The sequence below is a fragment of the Octopus bimaculoides genome, chromosome 8, assembly GCF_046866305.1.
Source record: "Octopus bimaculoides isolate indiv1 chromosome 8, ASM4686630v1, whole genome shotgun sequence".
Classification (NCBI taxonomy): domain Eukaryota; kingdom Metazoa; phylum Mollusca; class Cephalopoda; order Octopoda; family Octopodidae; genus Octopus; species Octopus bimaculoides.
Window position 1 is genome coordinate 40902222 of NC_142935.1, and position 15000 is coordinate 40917221.

Below are 15000 nucleotides of genomic sequence, written 5' to 3' on the forward strand. Positions count from 1 at the left end.
TAATTACAAAAGAAGTAAAAAAAAAAAAAACGTTGGAGAGGTTGCGATTGGAATACTTTCGGCTACAGGTCTTCTCAATCAGGGCTGATCTTAGCTTAAGCAACCACAACATTGAAATTTCAATTAAACACATCAACATCGATGCTTAAACGTGGCAGATGTATTTACTAGCGAAGTGAGTTCAATTCGGGATTAAAACCAATTCGTTTCACATACGTTACCAATGCTTCACAGAGAAGAATGGAAACATCATCAAAGTTTACCATACATCTTCCAGAACCTACTGCGCTCTTTTGCAAACTTCTAGCCTCGTGCCTAAGGAAAATAAGTTTATAACTGTTTGTGTAATTAGCGGCATCAGATGAAAAGAAAACTTCGCCAGACGACTTCACGATCCAGTATTTTGATTGCAGCACGTAAAGTAATTTTATTTCACTTATGTCGCCGGTATTTCTTCGAAAATTATAAACGATGGCTGGATAGATTGGAAGAAACAGTAGGGCGCCGAGAAAAGTAGTATATAGTATTTGTTTACATCTCATAATGTCTTGAGTTCGAATTAATCTGAAACCTGATTTGCTATCCATATTTCCGAGCTTGAAGTAATCGGCTATGCTCTGAAACGCGTGCCTCAGCACGGCCACATTCCAATGACTGAAGCCAGAAAATGTTTAAATGCATGTCATACAATCTTACCTCTATCCCACCCCATTGAAATATACCAGCGATCTTGTGCATATCTAAAATAAACAGTTATGTTGTTCAGTAGCTATCCATCTATAAAAAACGAAAAACGCAAGCATTCAGTGAGCTGAACTGGTCACACATTTTCGACATCTGCTTGTAACTCATTATTTCTCTTTCATTACATCAACGATGCTCTTGGGAACGTGACGAATGTCACACAATCTCACGCCCTTCCCTTAAACATGAAAAAACTTGTAAGGAAGCAACCATATTGACGTTGCTGTTGTGCATCTCCAGTTCAACTGTGAATCGAGTGGACTTAGGTTGACAGTCAATCGAGAAGACACGATCCACATAACTGTTGCTTTAATAATACTGTTTCTTCTCCTTGATGATCATCACACTGCATACTTCATCATGCGATGGTTAATCGCATGGTGTAACAGTCAAGACGAGTGGTTCTCAACCGGGGTCCATATGGCCCTTGTGGCGGGGTGGGGGACACAAGGTTTTGTTAAAATTTATCTATTATAAATTGGGTTCACTTCCACAATTCACAATACATTTTAAACTATTTTTTATACAATTCTTTTTATACAATTTAATACTATAGGGTTTTTTTTTTCAAACATTGAATGACTATGAGGTTTCTCGAGAAAAACAGGAATCGAAGGTAATAGGTAATAGGTAAAAGAAAGGTTGAGAAACACTGGTGTAGACAATTTGTATTCTCTCCATTACCAATTTTTGCTAGCTTGTTTAGTCCTATATCATCCCTTTGCAAGCTGATCTGCAATTAAAGGAATTCCAACCATAACCATCAAGCCATTGTACAAGAGTGCAAATCTACGTTATGGAATGTATCTCTATTTTCTTATTTGAGACAGTAGGATGCCATTAAATGAAATTTGGTTGTTATTTGTAGCAGATGGGCGATCACATAGACTCCTTGTTTATGACAGCCGTAGCATTCTTGTTGAAGTCACAAAATTCAATGTACGGAGATTAAGCGACTTAAAACATTATGAATGTCAAACAGTCGCTTCTTCACCTAATTTATGGTAGAATCGTTAACACGCCAAGCAAAAGGCTAAGCAACATTTCGTCCGTCTTTATGTTCTGAGTTCAAATTCCGCTGAGGTTGTCTTTGCCTTTCATCCTTTCGGAGTCGATAAATTAAGTACCAGTGAAACACTGGAGTCGATGTAATCGACTAGTCCCCTCCCACCAAATTTCAGGCCTTGTGCTTTCAGATCAAAAAATTATTGTTATTAAGGCGGTGAGCTGGCAGAATCGTTAACACGCCGAGCAAAATGCTTAGCGGCATTTTATCTGTCTTTACGTTCTGAGTTCAAATTCCGCGTATGTCGACTTTGCTTTTGATCCTTTCGGGGGTCGATAAATTAAATACCAGTGAAACCCTGGAGTCGATGTAATCGACCAGTCCCTTCCTTCAAAATTTTAGGCTTTGTTCCTTTAGTAGAAAGGATTATTATTATTATTATTATTATTATTATTATAATAAACAAAGAATCTTTAAAGCAATATGACGAATTATGTTATACATATAATTTTAATTATGTCGTTCAGTCAGCCTCTGAAATGTGAATTATTCACCCACTCATTCATTCATTTTTTTTTTTATATAAATTCTTTTTTCTTCCGTTTTAACCTAGTATTGTTAAAGTTAAGTGCAGGATACCATAGTTAATGCGCTGAGCTAAATTTAAGTTTATTCAAATGATTATTTTTATCATCTTTAAAAGCAGAACAAAAATTTTAAAACAAAACTATTAAAGTATAATATCTAGCGGGTAAAGAGCACTGGAGTAGGCCAACTCGTTTGATTGGTGGAAAAGTTTAACATGTTGCTTCTATTACTAACATTAAACATTTCAGTTGGACTTTGGACTACAAAAGAGACGATAAAATTGCTGTACAGCCTTTATTTTTCAAAAGAACTTATTTTTAAACGCCGTAAATATAACAGTAGAAAAAATACAATCGTTCTTTGAAGTACTTTCGTTGATTTAGATGTCTATTAAAATTTCTTCTATACGATGCTTCTTAATAAGCTTTCAATCCTCTTCAAATTCTTAATAAATTGAAATAATAACTAATGAAAAGAAATGGTCTTAGCGATAATAAACTTTGCTTTCAAAAGTTGTAAGGGAGGGAACTTCTAGAATTTAATTTTTTATTCTTGTTCTTATTCTTATCTTTGTTCTTTTCTCACACAGCCACACTATTTGTATTCTTATTCTCATTCTTGTTCATTCCTCATACACCCACATCATTTGTATTCTTCTTCGAATAAATTTTCAAACGCTCATTCACTGATTATCTAATCTCAAAATCTCATCTTTTTATTTCTTACTATCCCCTTCACTCTAGCTCGTCTTCCGGTGGATCTTTTACTCACTCTTTCTCTCTGACGCGCTTCTTCACTTTCTCCCTCCTTCTCTACCATTTCTATAATCCTCAACTTCTTGGCTCTTTCCTTCATACCATTTCACGATCTCTCTTTCTCTCACATTCTAGTTCATTATTAATTTCTTTCACATCGTCACCCACACAAACAACTCCTCGCTCACACGTCTGCCGATACAGCCATATACACATAGTAGACAAAGTTAAAATATATGCCCTTGTTCTATTTCTGTTATTCTGTAACATTCCCCTTCATTTCCTGCTGTGTTCCTGCTTTGATCATTTTGCATTCTTATTTATAGTCCTATTGTGTTCAGAGATTCGCCATTAAACAGAGTCGTTAGGACGCCTTTCTATCAACAAAAGAGTTCTCGTATCGTATCCCACGAGAGGCACTGCACTATGTCTCCACCACAACCACGAAACTCAAAAAAAAAAAAAGAAAGAAAAAGAAAAATCTCAGTCAACTTAGCTTTAACTAATTTCTTCTTTATCATTTAACATGTGAGGAGGCTTGTGCACATAAACCATTACTGGGTCTCAGACAAGTGAAAAGGAAGTTGAAAGATATCCTTAAACCGAAAACCTAGCGCGAATGTTTGCTCCAGATTGAACTTCTTCAAAGGCACCTAAAGTGTGAGGTGATAGCTTTAAAACGGACTACGAGTTAAATTTATCATCCAAGTAAGCTACAGCGGAATTTGAACTCTGAACATAAAGAACCAGAACAAACACTCGCAATCCTACGCATTTAGGGCTTCATCAACCACGGCTTTGGATTAGGTAAATTTTTAATCGACTTTGAAAGGATGAAAAGCAAGATTGACTTCTGTGAGATAGAAACTTAGAACGCAAACAATTGGAACAAACACCACCAACCATTCTGTGAGACACTCTGTCAATTCTGCTAATCCTCACGTTCGTTTCTTTTTATCGTTTTATTATTATTATTTTTTACTCGTTTATTTGAATTGACTATATATATATATATATATATATATATATATATAACAATTTGAAAAACCTACACGACTAGGTGAAAAGCGCTTCATTTAATATGTGACATTAATAAAAATTTGTAAATGTACAAACATCCAGGTTTCTGAGTGCCTTAATTAAATTTTTTTTCTATATATATATATATATACACACACACACACAAATACAATACGCATAACATTTCACCCTTCCTTTCCTTTCACTTGTCACGGTGTCCTTGAAAAGGTAATGTTCTGTTAACTCATTGAGCGGTTTGCCAGACGTTGCACGAAGAAACAGTTTCTATATTTAGGTAATGTTTATCCGTATTCTATCTATCTATCTATCTATTATCTTTCTATATATATATATATATATATATATATATATATATATATGTATATAAATATATATATGTATATATATTTATGTGGAGAATGGAGAAACAAACACAAGAAGCAAGTCAACTGGGCTAGTTAGCCATTGATTTAATTATGTGGAGATTATATAATGTGTCATTTACGGTACCCACACAAGTAATTTCCAGGAGTGCCTTCGGATTTAAATATCCCCTGGTTGCTTAGGTACTTCAGACTACCTCTGAAATATTGAAGCAATCCTATCATTTACCTATATGTATATATATATATATATATATATATATATATATATATATATATATATATATATATATATATATATATATATATATATATATTTAAGATTCAATTGAATTAGGTACTTAAATTTAGGCACCTTGTTAGGTCGATCTAATTTGCACATCCCAACAATATCAGATGACTATCAAACTCTGTGCAGAAGTGTTTGCACTTGATATTCTTGTGGTGTAGGCAGATAACACGACCCAACTTAGTGAAGAGATCTGCTCCTGGTTGTTCAGACATGTACTTTGTATAAAAATACAAAAATGCTTTATATAATATTTCCGAAGTGCAGAACCCAGGATAGATGAATAAAATATAAATGAGTAGCAAAGATGTATTTGTCCTTTGTGTCTGAATTCCATGCAGTCATCTGACGAAAACGGCTTCTTTGCAATGATATAATGTTTTCATAAATTAATTTAAGGAATCGTTTGAAACGGCCGTAATGAATTTACACCTGTACATCTTTGTTACTTATATATATATAGTCAATCCAAACATGAACAAGCAAGAAAAAATACGAAAAAACAACAACGCGAGGACGTGGGATAAGTACAGTGTTATTAGACGTTCAGGAAAGGAAAGAAAAGAAAGAGGATTTCACGTTTCGAGTAGAGCTCTTCATCAGAAAAATAGAAAAAGTCCAAAGAAGGGAAAACGGAGAAAGAAAATCACCAACGATACACACGCGGTCACATATTGAAAAATATATATACATACATACATACATACATACATCTTGATATGAAAACACCATGTCACGTACATATGGTTGTGATGCATGTGCCTGGTGTACCCTTATCAGACGGGTAATCATGATGGGTATAATGGACTTCGTATATTTTACCCCAGTGTCACTTTGATGGCATGCCCTGCTCTCTCACTCAATAATATATATATGCACGCATGTATATATACATGTATATCAACAGGCCTGCGGTTGTGTGTGTATGAAGAGATGTAGGATGACCTGCGAGGTAGGGAGGAGTACTTGACTGTACATTCCCAATTGTGACGTGGACGACCGGAATCGTGTTTATTGTTACTACACTTCACACTTCGCATGTCATTAAGTTGGTGGGCAGAGGTGTGTGAGTGTGCGGCGGGGAGAGCACTGTTTGACAAGTCGGTTCCAGATGCTGATTGTTTGCGATTGCTTAAAAGTGCTGAATGTGTGTATGTGTACTTAGTTGAAGATGTTTAATTATCTCACATGCTTGCGTGTACTTTAAGGTGGGTGTGTATCACTCATTTAATTATTGCTTGTTTATCGCATTGTGTGTATGTGAAGGTATTTGTGCTGAGCTGTTTCAGATTCTACTACTACTACTACTACTACTACTACTACTACTACTACTACTACTGTTGCTGCTGCAGCTTCTACTACTACTACCACTGTTATTATTATTTTCATTTGCATCCGTCACTACGTTCTGAGTTCAAATTCCGCAGAGGTCGACTTTACCTTTCATCCTTTTGGGGTCGATAAATTAAGTACCAGTAAAATACTAGGGCCAATGTAATTGACTCATCCCTTCGTCCAGAATTACTGCCCATATGGCAAAATTTGAAACCATTATTATTATTATTTGATAAATTAGTTACCAGTTAAACACTGGGGTGGATGTAATCGACTAGTCCCCTACCCCAAATGATAGGCCTTGTGCCTTCAGTTGAAATAATAATAATAATAATAATAATAATAATAATAATAATAATAATAATAATAATAATAATAATTATTATTATTATTATTATTATTGTGATTATTTTTATTATTATTTCATATACACACATCCCCGTAACTTAGCGGTTCGGCAAAATAAACCGATAAAATCAGTACTAGCCTTAAAACAAAAATAAGTAATGGAGTCGAAAATTACGACTAAAAATTCAAGGCGTTAGAGTTACTGTAACTTCGAAATTCCGCGAATAATGAGACTTCGACTCGGTGAAGTATTTTGGGGCAATATTTGTTGTCACTGTGTCTTCGTATTTCTGTCTAATAAAATATATAGACTGCACCTCCGTATCGAATAAATGTGTGTGTGTGTGTGTGTGTGTGTGTGTGTGTGTGTGTGTGAGAGAGAGAGAGAGAGCGTTTGTTTATTCTGAGTATGACTTTTAAACTGCATCAGAGGATTCCAGGGTTGTGAAGAGTGTGTAATTCTCCTCTTAGCCCCTTTGGCTCCCAGATCTATTCTGAGTAGTGACATCTGAAAGTGTCCCAGCTATGGGTTAGTTAGTATATAAATAAGACCACCGAAAGTGAGGGACCCTCTAGCTGTTGCCACAACAGTCTTCTTAGAGAGGGACACTCCGATGTGAAACCTGCGGTTTCACGTTTCCTCTCGTTTTGGCCTGTCACTATGTACTAATCACGGAGACTCAGAGAGCGATAGCCGTGTTGTATACACGTTTATCACTATAAACCAATGACGTACTAATATCTGTTTCTGGTAACATCATTTGTCATGTGTCATTGCCTCTACTGAAAGTTCAATGACGATGGAAGAATGGTGACTGTGTAAACCTAACCAGTTGAAAGCGTACAGTTACAAAGCAGCAATACTGAATAGTTATCTGAGATGTCATGGCTGGAAAGTCAGAATTGCCATTGACAAAGAGAAAGCGCAAGGAGACGGAAATCATCTGTGAAAGACAGAGCAGACATCATCTACCTACATATTTACATGCTCACAGATGCATGCGTACAGAATTTAGAGTGAGAAGCAACAATTTGTGCGTATAGCGTCAAATGTTAGGGGAAAGTTGACAGACTGCGTGATGACGAGGGTATCTCTGTTCAGCAGCTTATGTGCTAGAAATGACAGTGAAATCTTTTTCTATGTCACACCCTGCTGTCTTTAAAAGGATAGACACTATAAAATATAGTTTTAAAATATAAAAGTGCTTAGAATTCAGATGAGATTTTCATAGCTGATCATAGGTCTGCTAGATATGGACCGACCTAGGGTTAAAACACACACACACACACACACACACACACACACACACACACACACACACACACACACACAAATAAATGCTTAGTTGTAAACTCGTTCGCGAAACGGCACGGTTATACTTTGAAGCATACCCTGACAATTATCTAGCATAAATTATTTGGCAGAGACACAAATAAAGGAAAAAAAAAAAAAATGTTTAAGAGAAAGGGAGAGAGGTGGGGAAATGAGAAAGGCAAAGTATTGGGAGAGAGAAAGTGGAATTGTGATACTGTGCCAAAGTACTTCATATTACAGGGAAGTTTGTAGTGGTTACAATAGTAGGATGAAACACATTGGAAACCCTCTCGAAATAACAATGATAAATTGCATTTGGCAGCAAAGTATCGTTTATCTAATTCCATTTCTTAAGTGTTTTATAGCAACAACGTGGAACCTATGTCAATTATACCTGAAAAGAAGTTGATTCGGGGTATCTAAGAATAAGGTGAATCGATCAAAATATCATCGGTGAAATTTAGCGAAATGAAACTGTGTGGAAGACAGTCAAGGAGCCGTTCTTGTTTTTTGGCAGGTAAAATTAATCCGTCTTACAGTGTACGTTCGCCCTTTGGCCTTTAGATACCTTTTTAGTTTTAGAGACAACCCTTGTTTCAAGGATTGGAATCTAGTCTGACGAATGAAGATAAAACTCCTTCCCTCCGTCCTTCCAATCTCGGAGGCCCTAAAAACGGTCGTGGATGTCACGTTCCTTTGATAGAGCGAAAAAGAAAACAAAACCTCGTTATAACCCTCGCTATTGGCGAGTTTATAAGGATAATCAATAAAGGAATTTTGTTGAAAAATAACGGAGTAAATACATAAAGACATGCGATCTAATATAATTAAGCTCCTAGTAACATAAACAATAACAGTACGGTGTGCAACTGCATAACAGTAGAACCAATGAGGTGATAGGAAGTTATTATTATGTTATTTTTTAGTCTTATGTTAAAGAGAGAAGACAGGACTCTTGATACGCTAGAAGAACTCCGAAACTCCTGAAACATTTCAGTTTTATTACGATCTCACCAGCGAAACATAAGTTTCTGTCTACATGTTAAGAGAACGATGAAGAAATTACTAAGTCAATGTAGAAGATGGTGTTGGGAAATAAAGCTGTTTCGAGAATAAATGACGCCGAGACGTCTTCTGCGTGAAGAACAATGGTTAAATAAATAATGGTTAAGCATGTTTAATGAATGTGTAGATGAAAAAAACCTCAGACTTATAGAGATTCATGGAGGTTGCTGTTAAGCTGAGAGTATTGTTTGTTGCTATTTTAATTCACTAACGTTACCAATGTTCTTTAGGAGAATATTTAAAATATATCTCAGTATCACAATATCGACCAGACCATCAGTCACTGTTATACACGGCTGGTCACAATGCGCTTACAGTACTGTCTTGATTGCACTATTCTTTTCTTTCTTGACCTAAACTGCTTCACTGAATCGTCTTTCCATCGTCGTGGAGGCCTTCCAAGTGGAATGTGTGGTACCACAGTTTTGAAACCACAGACCAGATGCAGACCACGCTGACAGGACCACGCTGACACTCAGAGCTCAGTAGTAAGTCTTACAATGAACCACATGATAACACTCTTGGATACCACTCGACAACTGCACAGGTCCACTAATTGTCTGTAAACCTTGCGACATGTCCACCATGAAAGAACTTGTGCTTTCCATGCTTTACGATCACATCGTTCAATCCGTTCCGTTCTCGAATTATTTCATTTCGAATGTGCTCTCTTAATTGCATTCCCAGCATGGATCTTCCCACGAACCTTTGCGTCCTCTTCGTAGTAGCCCACGTCTCACTTGCGTAATAGAGCGCATGTACGACGGTGTTATTAAAGAGTCTGGCACGTATGGAAGTGTAAATCTTTGTTTTCAGCACATTCTTTATTGAGTTAAACGCCTTCTAACCTGCCCTTATTCTCTGAGATTCCAGCATTCATATCCCAGCGCATATTCACTGTGTACCCTAAGTAGACGTACTTCTTTACTCTCTCCGTTTTGTGCTACGTCTTCCGACCGCATATATTTTGTTTTCATGTGGTTCATTTTAAGACCTACTGCTGAGTTCTGAGTGTTCAGTTCTGTCAGTATGGTCTGCAGCTGGTCTGTGGTTTCAAAACTGCGATGCCACACAATACTTTTATAGTAAACAATTTGTAGAGTTAGCGCCTAATCAATGAAACAGAAACTAGTGTATTACTGGTGTATATTCTATTTAGCTAGAAAGTATCTTTTAAAAATTTAATTATTTGGACATGTTAATTTATCTTGATACATACTAAGATTACTCAAAATACTGGAAAAAGTTTCCAGAAGCACTTTATAGGTAACTATAGATCTGGCATTGTGAAAGCGCATGGCTCAGTGGTTAGAGCGCCGAGCTCAGTCATGTGGTAGTGAGTTTGATTCCCGGACTGGACCGTGTGCTGTGTTCTTGAGCTAGACACTTTATTTCACGTTGCTCCAGTTCACTCACCTATAGAAATGAATAGCGATGTCTATAGAAATGAATAGCTAGTTCTAAGCTGTATCGGCCTTTGCCTTTCCCTTGGATAATACCAGTGGCGTGGAGAGGGGAGGGTGGTATGCATGGGCGACTGCTGGTCTTCCATTAACAAGCTTGCCTCGGAGGGTAATATTCTAGGTGCCATCCTATAGTTATCTGTGACCGAATTGGGTATTTACCTTTATCTTTTATAAATATGGTTACTAATGGGGGAGTCGTAATAGATGATGATCGGTTGCTGGTACCGTGTTCAAATCATTGCCGACGAAGATGCCACTAAAAATGATTTGTATCTGTCTAGTTTTATCTTGTATGTCACTTCACAAGCTATAAAGATAGAGGCTACAAATAACGTCTATATGGCTGATATGATTGCTAAGAGCCTCATAAAACAAGTAGGTTATAAGCTCCCAAAAAGTAAAATTCTCGAACCGGTACTAATCTCAGGAGAAAACAGAAACATAACACAAACATATATTATATAAATATGCGGCATATTTATTCAACCGGAAATTAAAACAAACCATGCACTCAGTCTACCAGCAACTTCCGTAGTGGTAGGAAGTGCTCTACTTGACTTACGTTTTCGTAATGCAGCTCTTCATTTAAGAATGTAGACATGTAACCCATGTAGGAAATCAATTACATCAGCGATATAATTAATATTAGTTTATATCATTGATATTAATAAATGATACAACTCAATATTAATGGTAGAAATCAATATAAACGATTATACGGTCGGATATAATAGCGTAATATTATATCATCACCTGGTGCTGCTTCTGGCATCTTGTAAACAATCAGAGCAGCAGACTGAGACTTTCCTGTTTTCTCTCTGCCCACGTGTTTCCTCCAGATATTTCACCGGTAAATGTTGATAGTCAGGCACCACCAGCAGCAATCACACCTGACTAGCTTATACAAACAAGAACAAAAAAAAAAGCGGGGTGGAAGAGAATAATATCTCTCGGTGACTCAAGTCTCCAGCAAGGTTTCGATTCCAGGTTGATATCCTTTCCTCGCTCACATCTTAGTTTTATATATCCCTCTCTCTCCTCCTCCCCTCTCTCTCCTGTGGTGGAAGAGTACAGCAGGGTTCGCCACCATCCCCGGCCGGAGCCTCGTGGAGCTTTAGGTGTTTTCGCTCAATAAACACTCACAACGCCCGGTCTGGGAATCGAAACCGCGATTCTATGACCACGTCCGCTGCCCTAACCACTGGGCCATTGCGCCTCCACAATCTTACGAGTAGACATTATCTTTTCTACAATAAGCATAAGGCCTCAAATTTTGGTTGAGGAGGATTATTAATTACATCCACTCCAGTGCTTGACTGATACTTATTTTAGCGAGTCGAAAGAATTTAAAAGCAAAATTGACCTGGGAAATTTGAAACTTTGAATTCGTAACATAAAGAGCTGGAAAAATGCTGCCAATCATTATGTCCGGCATGCTAACAATTCGGCTACTCATCGAATCGTAATTTTATCCGTTATGTAAGCTGTGTTGATAGGATATCTCTTAGTCATCCTGGAAGTCGGTCGTTCTTACCGCATCAACTACACTACTTTATCTGCGTAGCCAACATCTCTAATATTCAAATAGCCTAATCTTAACTATAAGAAAGAAAATAAATATTACGGGTAGAGATAACTTGCTACTCCAAGTAGAACTAGAAGAGGGAAATTAACACGTGCTTTATTCATTGTGTTACTAACGCTTGCAAAACAGAAAGAAGAAGGGTCCCCATACGTTGATTATGCTGAGATGTCCTTTTCTACTATAGGCATAAGGCTTGGAATGTTTTTTGAGGAATTATGTCTTTATAACAATCCACTTCTTGTACATATATTGGTAACATCTTTCTCTCTCTCCCTCTCTCTCTTACCCTTTGTCTATGCATGTGTGTGTGTGTGTGTGTGTGTGTGTATACACACACACACACACACATATATATACACCCACACATATCTATCTATTTATATATCTATACACCCACCACACCTACACATACATACATTCATACACATACAGAGATATTTATTTATTTATAGATATGCGTATGTACACATACGAACATGTTCTAATATTCAATTGTGATTTAGCATTATAATGATAGACAATATTTCTTTCAAATTATGGTACGAGGCCAGTAATTTCAAGAGAAGTAAGTAAGTGGATTACATCAACCACAAACAGGTACTTATTTTATCGACCTTGAATGAATGAAATGCAAAATCGACCTCGGCGGAATTTTGGCTCAGAACATAAAGAGCCGGGAGAAATGCTGCTAACCATTTTATTCAACGCAATAACGATCCTGTCAGTTCGTCACTTTATTGTAACATAAATAATGAGATAAGTTGGTTGTCAGTGAGCACGTTATAATTTCATTTTCCGAATCATATCAAATTATTTAATTCGAAACCGGACGGTCACGAGTGCAGCAAAATCAAACCCCACTCCCACTGTTAAACAATTTACTTTATCAACGTCCACCTGATACAATGGTATAAGCGATCTTGTGTACAGCAGCTATATCCGCTACTCGGTACTTCTCGGATGAAGCTGTTCATCCCAATTCTACGTAGGAGAGCGACGGTCTGGAAACTGGAGGTCGGAAGTACAAGAGACCTCGGCCGAATTCTGGTTTAAGCACCCCATATAACTCCTCATAACTTACCTATTGTTTGGAATTTGCAGAAATTTTTTTTTTGCGAATTACTCTATACACGGGAATTTACACGATTATAAACTGAAAAAAATACATCAATACGTGTCAGAGAGACAAAGAAATGAAGTATCAGGTGGTAGGGAGATGTGTAAATAATAACAGCTAATTGTTGTTGGCACTTCATCGCTTACGACGTCGATGGTTCTAGTTGATCCGATCAACGGAACAGCCTGCTCGTGAAATTAACGTGCAAATGGCTGAGCACTCCACAGACACGTGTACCCTTAACGTAGTTCTCGGGGATATTCAGCGTGACACAGTGTGACAAGGCTGACCCTTTGAATTACAGGCACAACAGAAACAGGAAGTAAGAGTGAGAGAAAGTTGTGGTGGAAGAGTACAGCAGGGTTCGCCACCATCCCCTGCCGGAGCCTCGTGGAGCTTTAGGTGTTTTTGCTCAATAAACACTCACAACACTCGGTCTGGGAATCGAAACCGCGATCTTATGACCGCGAGTCCGCTGCCCTAACCACTGGGCCATTGCTCCTCCACAATAACAGCTAAATCACCCTTAAATCACAGACACAATTTTTTTTTTGTTTTTGCACAATCTTATGAATTCCCGTGTGTAGAAAACAAATTCGCAAAAAGTTTCTGAAAATTCCAAAGCATAAAAAAGTTATGCGGGGTTACATGGGGGTGCTTAAACAAGAATTCCGCCGAAACCTCAATTGGCACAGAGTGAAGTACAACATTTATAATTGGTATTTAGTGTCTTCTAATCCTCTACGTTACAGTTGGCTGTTTTCAGGTTTGTAGCCTAAGTCCGACTCGTAAATAAGTTGGCATAAGAGGCTGACAAAACATGTGACGTCCCGGATCAGAGAGTAATAACCACAACTTCCCGTTTACTGTTAATCGAGGCCAAAAGGCTCCAGTTGTGACGGGAAACCGGCTCCGTTGAGGCTTCTTCCCAAAACATCTTAAAATTTAAATATATAATTAAAATCGCACATTGTCACAGAGTCGGTGTTTATCGTAAGTGTGTGACGAAATGCTTTGACACCGAATAATACACGTTATTATTATTACAAAATAATAATTTTATAAAAGCGAATGTAGCCCTTGTGTGTATTTGAGTGTGTTTGTAATGCTTTCAACGACTCTTATCACGATGTAATTTTTTTAGTCCAAGCATGTGATTTTAGTCCAAGTTGTTTTCTACAAAATATATTAAAAAGCTAGTTTTTCAGCTCTATTCGCTTCGCGATATATCGTTAAACGACCTAACCCCAGCATATGTAGAATATATATATATATATATATATATATATATATATATATATATATATATATATAATGAATATATATATATATATGTAAATATAAAATATATACAATATATAGATACAAATATATATATAATATAAATAACATATAAATATAGGCATACATATATGTACATACCTACATATATATATATGTATATATATATATATATATATATATATATATATATATATATATATATATATATATATATATATATATATAAGTGTGGAACCTTGGGCAAGTGTCTTCTACTAAAATTTGGGTCAACCAAAGCCTTGTGAGTGGATTTTGTAGACGGAAACTAGAAGAAACCCGTCGACTATGTGTGTGTGTGTGTGTTTGTGTGTGTGTTATCACCCCACCATCGCTTGACAACCGATGCTGGTGTGTTTATGTTCCCATAATTTAACAGTTTTGCTAGAGACCGATAGAATAAGTACTAGGCTAACAAAGAATAAGTCCTAGGATCGAATTCTTCGACTAACACCATCTAAGAGGGTGCTCCAGTATGGCTGCTGTCACATTACTGGAAAAAATAGAATATATATATATATATATATATATATATATATATATATATATATATATATATATATATATTATAATAATAATAGGGATAAAAATCCAAATTTACAGGTAAAAACTCAATTTAATTTAATTTATCAAAAATTAAAATTAAATTAAGTTTCATGTGTAA

The 15000-nt window shown here is 36.6% G+C and overlaps 1 protein-coding gene across 4 annotated transcripts in view; it reads right to left on the bottom strand.

The window, feature by feature from the left end:
* The window catches only part of LOC106884437 (uncharacterized), a 304622-nt gene that overhangs the window by 283140 nt on the left and 6482 nt on the right, over positions 1-15000 (bottom strand). The gene's annotated exons all lie outside the window — the stretch shown is intronic.